Here is a 13,223-nt window from a genome sequence, read left to right on the forward strand (position 1 = left end):
GCAGGAAAGATAGCTGTTAGACTTATGTATGTATATATAAGGAAAATTAGCACTAAACTTACTAGGAGAACTAAGCATGCATTCAAAATACAAATACGAATACCAATACAACTACCCGTTACTAGAAAGGTGTGTGGGGATTAGTAATTTAATAAGAGGAAGAAAATTAGTGGTGGATAAAATATGGTAAAGGGAATTATAATCCGAGCATAAGACCCCAAACGGTTCATACAAGGATTAATTCAATCCACAAAGTGGAAGGAGCAACGGTATAAAATTTCTAAGGAGTCTAATAGGATCCGTGAAGTTTATGCGGCTCAACAGATCAGGGCTGTCTGTCACCCCTGATAATATTATATACTATATAATTACTAAACTATTTATTTTTCAGACGAATATGTGTAGATCTAAGATATTAAATAACATAGGAAAGATCCTAAGATGTGATACGATTTGTGAGAGGAATAAATTACAGTCTGAAAACCGAAGATCTGTCTTTTTCTCAACTAAACCAACTATACTTGCAAGTCGTAAACGTCGGATGTAGTTAATATCCCCTTAGAACCAAAATAATCTCTAAATCTTTATAATTTTGGAAATCAACAGGGATGTTTTCCAATCTTCCTGCTCTACAGATATCGGGTGTAAAATGAAAAAAAAAAAATACCTTGCATCGGCCGGGAATCGAACCCGGGCCGTTCGCGTGGGAGGCGAACATTCTACCACTGAACTACCGATGCTTTGTTAAATTCGTTACAATTTTATCGATCATAAAGTTACGATCATTCAGGATACGTTAGTTTTAAGGGTATAGGGACATGTGGACACACGCGCGATAGATCTAGCCACACACTTTCCGGGAGAATATTTCGCTAAACCTCTGGTGGAATTTCTGCCGATGGCATATGTATCGATATATATCGCATGTACATATAGTCGAACTTCTCTATTACGAACCTACGTGCAACGAAGTTTTCTATACAACAACTTTATTTCTAGAACACTGCAATTCCATATTCTGCAAAAACGAATTCTCTATTATTCTTTAATCTACTATATTCTTTACAACGAACTCTCCCTCGAGATTCGCTATCTTGAATTTCGATTGTACTCGCTTTCTAGATCGCTGTATCCATTCCGCTGTAGCCGTATATTATGATACTTTCTTTCTGAAGTAAAGTTTTGTTCTGGTTATCGTATAGGGCTCTCCAAAGAATGGTCTACGCTAGAATCGACACTTTTTTGTCATAATTGCTAAGGCGATTCCCAAACATTGCTTGCAGAGCATCGATTAAAGGAACTATTCTCCCTGTACTCTATCTGCTGCACTCCGATCTCTGTGTATCCCCGTCTCTATACTCGGCTGTACCCCTCCATTTTTACAGTACTCATACTATTCTTCTTGCTGAATGGTATGTCTTCAGTCCCCTCTCTCTCCCTCTGGTGCTGTTTTGTCTGGCGGGCAAAGTCATAACTTCACTTATCAACATTAGCTGTTGCCAGAGGGGTGCGGGGCAAGGACAGGGTGTGTGGTGTATGGTGTGGCAGGGGCAGCGCTTGAGATATTCATATATTTTAATACGCTGTTTATATTTTATGAAGGCAAATGAATGCACAAGGAAATGAAGGCACACAACAGAACACAGAAAACAGAACTGCGCTACAAGCGAATGTGGAGAAGGGGTGTAGTGTACGATATGGGCGGAGGAGTGTGGGGTTACCAAAAAATTCAACACCAAATGTGTGAGTGTGTGTGGCGCAACACACACAGACAGGGCAAGAGGAGAGGAGAGAGTCTTGGCAAAACCGAAGCCCAACCTCGCTTCGAGCTATAGACGAGTTTACAGTTATCAAGGGAAAATTATCATCTGCCATGAATCTCGATAAAATTCATATTCATATGCGAGCCAGAGCAACGCAAGCGCGGTGCAAGGGAAACAGCCACAATGTCCGGGGCCGGCATTGTATCTAGCTGGTAGCTACCACACACACACACACACACACACAGACACACTCTTACGGGTCCCAAAATGGGATAGCTGTACGTGTATCTATGTGAGTGGCAAGTGGTCCGTGGGTCACAGGAAACAGGGACGATGGGCCGCCAGACACACGTTTGCCAGCAACAGCCACAGGAACAGAAAAAGGCAACAGCAACAGCAGCAACAATTCCTTGATATGGAAAACGGGCTCACAACTAATTTTTGGAAACAAATGACTCTCGTCCTCTCTTAACCCCAGCCCAACACAACCCCGAACCCGAGCACCAACCCACTCCCTCATATTAAAGCTGATTTAAGGCAAAGTTCTGGTAGAAATTGCTTTTAAATTGCTTCCAATATTGACGGTCTCTTTGGTTTCTCTGCTCATGGATAATCTCTGGCGATAAGTGAATAGCACTAGGGCATTATTATAATGGGAGTTCTTATTGGAACACAGCTTAAGAGGAGCCAGCAAATCTGAAAGATATACGTAAGGAAGAAATGGGAGAAAACATTGATGCTAGGACCACATGTCCGTCCACTAATTGGTCGTAATAAATTTGCGTATAGTTCTACTTGAGGGACGAGTCGGGATATCTTGAACCATTAAACCTATGTGAGTACCTGCCGAATGACGGTTAATTGCATTTGAATGAAATGGAGACACGAAGGCCATCGATACTCTGATAAGATGCGATCTGGAAAGTCGAGCCATAAAGTCTCAGTAAAATTCTCAGTTGAAGAGATTCCGTAAACTGCCACAGACTAGCCAGCTTTAAGCAGGCAGCAAAACCCCCACTCAAAGGGCAGTGCGATAATTAAGTAACTTCAGATTCCAGATTCCAAATCCTGTGTTTGCCGCATCTCTCGAGGAGCCGGGGCCAGGCCAAAGCACTTAAATATTTACAGTTATATGTATCTGTAGTTCAAAGATAAAAGTGCGCGTGCTGCCTAACGCAGCCCCACTCCACCGCGGTCTTTACGGGGGTCTGGGGTTGGACCATCAAGTGAACAGCACCAGGACCAGGAGCAGGGCAAGGACTACGACCAGAACCAGAGCCAGAACCAGAACCGGGACTAGTAGCGGGGCGTGCGAGTTCATTAGCAGGCAAAGGGTTTAATTACCTTTTCTGTTCATTTAGCGCCACTTGGCTAACGCGCTCTTGAGCAATGCAAACCGAAAACCGACTCAAACAAGAGCTTGGCCGAGGTCTGAGGACTGGGGACTGGGGACAGCGGATGGGTGGCGTGCCACGGATGGACCACCTGAGCTGCAGTGCGTCTCCCTTTCTCTCCCAGGCAAACACAACTTTTTCATGTACACAGTTAATTAAAAAAAAAAAAGAGAGAGGCAGAAGAAGCCGGGAAAGTCGTAAAAAAAGAAGGAGCTCAAAAAGCACCAGCAGCGGTCCTCAGCTGGAACACTGGAACTAGAGTGGATGCCGCTGCTTGAGTTCACCTCCCACCCCCACTCTCCCTTTCTCTCTCTCCTCACAATTAGCGTTAGAGATACACGACAGAGTTGCTTGGTATGTGTGTGGGAGGAATATTCCCGCTAAAGGGAAATTGAGGAAGCTGCCAGCCAGCAAACCGGGAACATGAAAGAAATTAGCATCGTGACCGAAACTCCAGCCTGACCCGGATGACGCCCAAGCCCCGACCCGTACCCGCACCCGGACCCGGAGAACCACTTGAAGGCGCACTTATTACACCTGAGCTGCAGCTAAGTATGTTTACAAGATGTTCCGGCTGGGTAGCGGAAGCCCGAATGCTAAGAGAACTCAAACTCAACTCGACTTCCGGTCTCCTGCTCCTGCTCCTGCTCCTGGACCTCATCATGGTTCTGGGCGTTTATTATACCCTTTGAGAAGGTATTATGATAATGACCAAATCTTTGCCATGTAGAAATATACCCCTATACTCTTTGGGTACTGGGCATAGAGGGACTGGCATGAATATGTATTTTACTTCAAAATCAGATAAAGGGATCATAGAAAACATATGTAGCATACCGGCAAGCGTATCTGCAACTTCGTTTATCAAAGATATCTTTTCTGCTGTGCTTTTTAATAAATTTACACAAATAGGCGGTTGGCAGCCGAGGCACGAGGCACGGGATGATGATGAGTGAAAACGGAAGGACTGTAACCCAGTTCGGTCCACTTATAAATCCTTTAACTGTCGCTCGTCGCCTGTGTCCTGGCAGTCGAAGGAAACAAATTTTACCCAAGGGGGTAATCGACAAAATATATTCGATAAGAAATTTGTATTACCAAAAACACAACACAAGATGATGTAATCATCGATTTGGGGGTTGGGACACGGGCCTTTGCCTGGGATGCTCGTAGCACTGATTGCTACTCCTCCACATGGCTACCAGGCTCCTTGGCCACCTGCTGTTCTGCTGTTCTGCCGCTCTGGCATTCTGTGCGATGTTGTCACTCGGTGAATTGCTTTGGAGACCTCTAACGTGACTAACGGGCGCCACAAAGGTGTCGTCTGGCGGCGTCTGGGAAGAGCCCTGGGATTGGCATTGGCCAGGGTATGGGGATTGGATCAGACAGCATCCAATGACAGGAACAGGAACAGCAACAGCTACGACTCCATGCACCGATTGCTTTTTAATCGATTCCATTTACAAATAAATTGCTTCGCATGGTTCGAGCCAGGGTTCGGGTGCGGGCTCGGGCTCGGGCGGGTTGATTTATCTATTGCCAAGTGAAGTTTTGCCAGCCACGAAGTACAGCTAGTAGCTACGACCAGCAAATACTCTTAAGGCTCATGATGGAGGTCGTGAGTTTACGTAAATATTATCATAAGATGTCTGTCATACCGAATCCGAATCCTCAATTCAAAGTATATTGAAAGTTTAACCCTTAGTATCACAATACATGAGTATTCATTCCATGAGAATTCGTCTTACGCTGATAAAGATTATATAGAAGATGATATGGAATATAAACTTTAGGAAGGAATTTTTGCTGGGCTTCTTTTTAGTGGCAGGCCAGGGTCCAGGGCTAATGACGAGAACTCCACCTGCACGATTTTATGGCGGATCGGACGTCATAAAACCCTCAGACAATGAAAGCTCCGAGCCTGAAGCCGGTGCTTAATGAAGTTTCGCGGTTTTTAAGACGGTGGAGAGGAATGATGGGGGGAATGGGGATTTCCTTTCACTTTTACGACTATGCAACATGTGTCTGGGCATGGTCTTGCTTGGGGCAGATTGGAGCAGGGGTACGCCCCGTGTATTGATTTTTCTCCTTTTTGGTCACCGAAGTTGCCTACTTTTTCCGTACTTTACGATAACGGGATGAAACGGTGATGGGATGCGAGCGGGAATGGGGGAAATGCTAATGGGGTAATGGGCGGGTGGGAGTACGCACTTAGCCCTGATGATGGCGTGGCAGGAAAAAATAACAATAATAATTTGAAAATTATGAAAGCTATAAACGCATAAATTTTCTTCGCAGGCGAAACCATCTCCCATTATATACGACATTTTAATAATTTTCCATACGCCGTCGTCGTCGTCTTGGGCGAACTTTTGCTTTGCTTTGGCTCTGATTGAGAGTGGTGGTTGGGGCAGGGGCAGGGGCAGGCCAGAGCAGGGGTGGGATGGCTGGTGGCAGACGCACACACACACACACAAAAATACTGATACAGAGATATAGACACACCCATAAAATGCCTACGAGGAGCGCAACACTATATAAAAATTCATAATGCAAACATAAATTTTCATTTGAATATTTCGCCGTCTTCTTCTTTGGGGGCGCAAATCGCTGCCACACAGTCAGACGCGTCCTTGCTACTTGCTACTTGCTACCCATTCCCCTACCAAGGATCCCACTCCCCGATCCCTGCCAATATATAGACAAATAAATGGGTGGAGCCGCAATAGGCGGCAGAGGCAAAGGATGCCTCGACGATGAAAATTCTTCTTCCCAGTCAGAGGCCTGATGCTGCTGGTGCTTCTGATGTTGATGATGCCACCTTCTGCTCTGCTGTCTGGATGCTGTGTTTCCCCTTTCTGGGCAATACCCTCGCCCCCTGCAATCATATTTTTGGTGTTGTAAACATTTTCCAGTCGACATCATATGAATTATGGGGGTCGTACCGCGAAAAGCTTTTATAATCGTGCGCAAATCGCGCAAAGAGCGAAAAAAAATGCCATGATGTACATGCAGTACCCCGCCGTCGACCCCCCCCTGAAAACTGCAAATGCCCGAAATATGTTTGCATTCCGCGGTTTGACAAGTTAATGCGAATCTGGCTAAGACCCCAGACCCGCGGCTCTAAGCACGATACAGAGGAGAGTGCAGAGTCATGGAGTACGGGATCTCTATCGATTCCACAAGCACGGATAGTTATCAGCGTACTTACATTACAGCGCGAGGAAGGACCCCAGTTGATCCCACTTTAAACTGGGGGAAAGCACTTCCATAATCGGGTGGGTTACTTATTTCCGGTACTACTTCCACGGCACAGATGTGGGGAGAGTCTAGTTTTTGCCTGGGACTTTTTTACGGCTTTAAAGTGCCGGAATCTGGAGGGCATTCGCCTTAGAAGAGCAATACCATTGTAGGGAAACCTCCGTCAAAAGGAGACAAATATACTTGAATGGTTTCGGGTTGGATCAGTTCAATTATGATGTCTAATTATATAGATATAGATTATATATGCCTATTATATAGGCATCTTAATCATATCCTTTTTCACGGATCTTACAATGGAGAACTAAACTTTTGGGGACAAAAGGATGCACTCCCCATTGATACCCAAATCTCAGGTGTTTCTTTCTTCCTACATCCTACAGCCACGAAATGCACTGTCTTAAAAGAAAGTATATGTCATCACACCAGAAATCCACCCAGGAGTCATCCCAGGATGAGCTGGTAATTAACATTCATAGCCCTGGCTCCCAGCCACTCCGGCGACCTTTAATTGAGTGCACAAATACCTTGGCCCCGGCTCATCCTCTTCCATGGAAGCGTCCGGCCACTCCAGCGTTGACAAATGGAGCGCACGCCCTGGCCGGGGCCAGCGTACAACAAGTGAAATTGATGACTGGCCATCAATTCGCCGGAGTCGGGTGCTGGGAGCCGGGAGCCAGGAGCCGGAGAGACCTCCGACGATGGCGCCGCGCGATAGCCCCGCCTACATGACCTTGCCTAACCAAACGCCAGCCGAATGGGGCATCAACAACATGCCAATAAATGGTCATCCTGTGTCCTTATCCAGGGAGGACCCCCACCCAATCGCCAGCAGCTTGGCGCGCGGTCAACAGTTGAAAGTCACGTTTGCATGTATGTAAAGCGGCTTGGGGTTGAGACCCTGAGGGTTGGGGGGGACTCGCTCTAGGAGTGGGCTGAAGGGTTCATCGTTCACTCTCCATGTTGCGGCCATAAAACACGCCACAGGAATTATTAATGGATCTCTCCGCTGGACTCCATCTCGATGGTTTTTGCGGTTGAATTCTGAGATTGACAGTGGTGCTGGCCGATGCCGATGGACCCCAGCTAGGGGATGCTAGGGGTGGCTTGGCCTCCCCGGGTGTGCCAGCTGTGATTGATTTCGAATCGTTTTTCAATTGGCAAGCCAGTAGACGACCGCACCGCAGTGGAGTCGAAGAGTCAGAGAGTCCCCCTTCGTCCGATTGGGGTTATTTGGCTATTTGCATTTGACAAATTGTTTGCTTGTAAAGTCAACGATTGGGCAAGGCCATAACATCCTGCCAATAGGGCTTGGGGGTTGGGTAAGGATCTGGGGCTGGGGCTGGGCTTCGGTCTGGGGGCTTTTCAGTATGTTTCTATCTGCGTGTGTATTTTGGCAATCGCGGTAATTACTCAAAAACCGAATATTTTCGGGGCGAGACGCGGCGCGCTCTGGTAATGTTTTGTAAGTTAATATCCTGTTTGTTATTGCCGCGACCAACGCCATTACACACACATGGCTATACACACACACACACATGCACAATGCAGGTCTTGTCTGATGAATTGATTAAACAATTTCCTACCCTCGACTTGACTGCGTTTTTTCGTTGTTCTTTGCACCCTTGCTAGCCTTTGGGTATAATACATTCTCCCAGGCGTTTGTCAAGCCAAGAGGAAGTATTTCCCACTCTATGAGGAATGAATACATATATGTATACAGTCCCTTTTCCCGAAGCAAATTCTTGTGCCCCTCTTTTCACAGCTTAGCTTCAAAGTCAGACTATTATGATTTTATATTCCATCAGAAGCTATAGGAATTATATGTAGATCTGCAAGGGTATCTGAGCCTTCGGTACTCGCAGATGGCTTTGCGTGCTTTTTTTGGTTTCGGCCAGACGACAACATTGCAGACCAAGGCCAGGACCTGCCAGGTAGGTGTGTGGCAGTAGATGAGAGTGTGGGACGGGGGGGTGCAACAGAGGTGGGGGGTGTACACGGGGAACAGGCGCATCGTTGGCATTGGCAACAAATCACTTTAGTTGTGCGTGATAAATTGAGTTGTTGTGTTTTGCGTTAATTGGGGCAATTTCCATCGAATCAAGTCAAAGCAGTACGAGTATGGGCCCAAAAGAAGGCACTACCCCTAGCCCACACATATCTCTAACCATTTACAGTTGCACACATACCAACACACACACACTCGCGAAACGTGCCAGAGTCGAAAATTAATATTGTAACAGAAGCTGTGCCTCAGTGGAGTGGGTGATGGAGGCCTCAATGGATGGGGGTGTTGACCGAAACCAGACGCTGACCGTCATACTAAAAAGGCTCAGCCGGTAGGGGGGTGGGGGGGAGCAAGTCCTGCCCTGGCCTGATGGCTGCCAAAACGGCAACACGGCGCGTGTCAAATGTCAGCCAAAAAAGTCACAGGGACAAAAAAAAACGGAAAGGAAGCACAGGAAAACGGTGAAAGTCCCGCTATGCCGGTCACGTCGCACGTTCAAAATGCCACAGATGTCATCGGTGGCGCAACAAGATGGTGCTGCAGGGGCATGGGGCAGCAACGCTGAAATCTCTGATCTGTTGATGAGATTGTGTCACAGCCGCCAGTCGACGGGAGACGACGAGCGACAGCTTAACTAAGGTTAAGCCTTGGGTTACCCATCCCCATCTCCCCTAAACATACTCCTCCCCCGACCCCACACATCGCCCTTACACACACACACACACAAATTCGAAGAGAGGGGAGCAGAGGAATCCTGGGGTTTGAGTGTCAATGACAAGAGTACTTAAGAGATTTTCACATCGTTACAAAGAGAATTGGGATAGAAATTAAAATTAATGCTTTGAGTTGCTGAATTTTTTCTCTCCTCCATATTCTCCAGCCCGGCCGTATTTATTCCTCTGCTTGCTTATGCCTTTGTTCGGACCACAAAGAGGTTAACAGAATACACAGAATGTTGGTTCAGACCCCGGCTCGTAACAGGGGGCCTAATGTCCTGCGATGGCATGAAAATGTAAATGGATAGCCGTCTTGTATGGCAGAGGGATCAAATATTTCGTAAGCTATCAAGAACTCATTTTACTTAGGAGACTGCATAAATATTAAGGAGTAAGAAGCTCCTGTAGCTAAAATTAGTTAAAGAAAACTTTACTTTTATACCCGATACACAGTCAGTAATCATATGATTCTTTCTTAATGATCCTTTTCTCTCAGTCTTTTGGTATCACTGATTTGTTGGTTAATGCGGGGATGGGTGGAGATCTCACCGATCTCTCTTGACTTTGAGAGGGTGGACAAACAAAGAGCGAAAAAGAGACACCCCGAGCGTCTTTCTCTCTCCCTTCTCACACCACTAGCCGTTATATCTTATCTGGCTCTCCTCCGCCAGAGTGCGCACATTACACGAGGAAGAGTGTGTGTGAGAGAGAGGGGTACAGGGTATACAGGGTATGGTCACTCCCAATAATTATACGTTTTCAGTCTTCTCTTCGATCCTCTTCAGATGTTCACAGTCGGTCATAGATGCTGATCCACCACAAAACTAATACATCCATTTAGTATATGGCCAATTGTACTCAAAGAGTATTTATATCGGGTATAACAAATAAATGAAACGTGGCAAAAGCAGGAAGATAACTTGTTTTGACTCTTCTTGTAGGAGGTAGAAGTATCCTTTCACCTCCACCTTACACCAATTCTACACCGGTCACTCCCTTCCACGCTATTCCAATTGGTTCCACCTCTCCCCGCCCTTATAGCCGCTTTCCAACCCGTTTCGCTTATTATGCGAAAATTGTGGGGTTTTCGTATGCGATTTACAAGGGACCAAAATCTAACCAATTGGCAAATTTTACGCAGACAAGCCCTGCCAAGCCGCAATTTTGCGATAACTTAGCCCCCCTCTTGGTTGGCCAGCCCCGTGGAAGCGATCACAACAGAAGCCACAACCACATAATACAGTTTTATTTATATGCCACCGCCGTGGAGGTGGTTGCACGAGGGAAATTCAAGGCTTCAAGGTGGGGAAAATGGTGCCAGTGGGGGGTGGGTATAAGAGCAGACAACAGGATTAAAAAGCGCTCGAAAAATTGGCAACATGTTTAATAATTATATTTTGTGAATGTGCTTTTTGTTATGCGGATGAGGATGCGACTGCCACAGACGTTCCAACGGTGGCAGATGGGGATGTGCTGGCAGGGAGAAGACAAGGAAAATATGTTTTTTTGACAAAACACCGAAGCACACATGTTGCCACCTTCCCCTCTATCCAGCAAGCACCGTGCACCGTGCTCCTGGCGAGGCAAATGGCATAAAACAACCGCAGCACCGCAGCAACATTTGACGACGACTCCTCCTGTCTCTCTCTCTCTCTCTTTACCTCAGTGGCTGTCTCTTTCCCTCTGACTGACAAGTGCCTTATCATTAAGGTAAGAAGCAGCAACGGCAGCAGCAGTTGTCATCATCATCATCATCGTCATCGTCATCGTCAGCTCTTGACGCTGGCGTCAACAACCTCGAAATTCGTTGTCCCCGTTGTTGTCTGCTCTGCCGCTCTGCTCCTGTCACAGACGTTGCCAACAAGCAGAAAAAATAGAGAACGAATGACTTTATCCAGGGGCCGCCGAGGCTTCAGATACCCTTGCTGATGCATAGTTTATATGGCAGTATTTTAGTTATGTTTCTATGACAGTCCTGGGATTTATGCTTTTTGTCACACGCTTCACAGTGGGTTAAATTTAATATACTCTCATTTATATGTACATATGTGATTATTCCAACGTTAAAGAGTCGTCAGAAAGTGATCAATGCCTTGAAAGGAAACTGTCTTGCCTGAAAATCGTCGAGGCATAATATAATGCTATCAATGTAACAAAACTTAAAAGATTCTAAGCGAAAAACATTAAAAAAATATATTATTGAAACCTTTTTTTCGGTTTTATAAACTAATCAAGTCGTATCGATATTCCTAGATTTCCCATGAATTATACAAGACAAATAGAGATTTTTACTTATAAATTAAATATATTTATATATGCTCCGTTTTGCAAACACCTGGTGAAAATCATAATACCCTTCGGTAAGGGAAGCATAGAACAGAATCAGGAGTTGGCGCTAGGGCACCACCACACTCGCACACCTGACATACCTCGTACGAGAACACACTCTACCACACACAGGGCACTTATGCAAAAAAGGTAGAAACAACAATCGACGTGCCACATTGACAATGCCAGACGCGCCGCATGTGTGTGTGTGTGTGAGTGTGCGATGACTGATGAGCGACATGTGTGGCACAGCCATCTCCCCCACTCCCACGCCCACTCCCCCTCTCACTCCAGCTGCAGCTTCTGTTTTGGCTGCTCACTATATTGGCCATAAGGGTGTTGTTATCGAAAAACCAGCATCAAGAAAAACCACGGCCAGCGGCAGACATTACAATGAAGAGAGTCCCAAAAGAAACGAATGAGCGAAAAGGTCGAAAAATGCACTCGCGAGACGAGCAGAATGATCAGGGGGGAATGAGCAACGAAAGCCTAGCTCCAAAAATATATTAAATAGAGTTCGAGATGGCCAGGGAAAACAGGGAAAACTAAACGCCACCAAGATCAGGGAGGAGAACAAAATTATAGTTAGGTCTTAGGGTTTTAAGTGAATGAATTTCTGAATCATAAATTGCAGATTCAACATACTCAACCGATGCATAGAGCATTGTATCTTTATCTGTATCTAAATCTTTACAATCTACTGCTGTTCTTAGAAGGCTTCCGCTTCATCGCTGATGACAGACAGCCAATTTATCTTCTGATCCTCAGTTCACGATAGTTTCCTTGCATGCAGACCCAGTTCAGGGTGTTTCTGGGTCCTTCACTCAATGGCTGGACATCCACCAACGCCCTTTCCACAAAGCATGGCTTACTTTAAAGAGGATGGGGGCTGGAGTGTGTGGACAGATAGCAACACTCAAAATTCCACACATGTTTCCGTTTTTTTTCTCTTTCGTTTCTTGGGAGCAGGACGAAATATAGGAAGTAGAGTGGGCAAGAAGAGGCCACTGAACAAACATATTGTTTGCCTCCATTTGGCCGGTTATTTGCTTTTCTTTCTGTCTATTTTTGTAGCTTTATTGCCAATAAATCAGAATTTATTTGCAACAACAAACGAATTAAAATGTTCCAATAAATATTTTCAAGAGTTTTACCCCCCCACCCACCGTTCCCCTGCCTCTCTGGGCAACCATTAAGTGTGTTAGTGTGCGTGCCGATTTGGCCATAAGTTGTGGACCTTGCTGACACACACAGACACACATACAGACACAAAAGCCAATACTAATAACAATCGCAGGGATATCGCATATTCACTTTGAACGTGTCTACGTGAGGAGCATTTTTGTGGCACTCTTAACTCTCGATGAATCTACCCTGTCGCCAGTAAAAAGAACAAAAATAGCCCTGTCTATGGGGTCTAGGTTGGGAAAATCTATTAAAAAATTATAGGTTAATACGCTTGCGATTTATGTAGCGACGAAGGTTGCTCCCCGCCACCCCACCCAAAACAAATTGTCCACACGTGAGACAATCAAAGTGGCATAAACCAGGCGACTTCCCGGGTTCCGCTGCTAATAAATAGGAACCAAGAGCCAGGATGGTTGTATCCCAGCACCACTGGAGTAAAATCCGCAGTATCGATGATTTGTTGTTGCCGGACGAGAGCAGAACATTTTAGCCTTAACGGATGCGTCCCCAGAGGCCCATCGATAACTGCAGATGATGGTGGGCTACAGATGGTTGGGGGAGGGTT

The 13,223-nt window shown here is 45.9% G+C and overlaps 1 non-coding gene across 1 annotated transcript; it reads right to left on the minus strand.

Annotated features, from left to right (window-relative positions):
- Nucleotides 1–669: 669 nt before the first annotated feature.
- Nucleotides 670–740, minus strand: TRNAG-CCC (transfer RNA glycine (anticodon CCC)). Its single transcript has one exon. It is a non-coding gene; the product is annotated as a tRNA-Gly (tRNA).
- Between the last annotated feature and the right edge of the window lie 12,483 nt (nucleotides 741–13,223).

This window comes from Drosophila pseudoobscura, chromosome X, assembly GCF_009870125.1.
Source record: "Drosophila pseudoobscura strain MV-25-SWS-2005 chromosome X, UCI_Dpse_MV25, whole genome shotgun sequence".
Classification (NCBI taxonomy): domain Eukaryota; kingdom Metazoa; phylum Arthropoda; class Insecta; order Diptera; family Drosophilidae; genus Drosophila; species Drosophila pseudoobscura.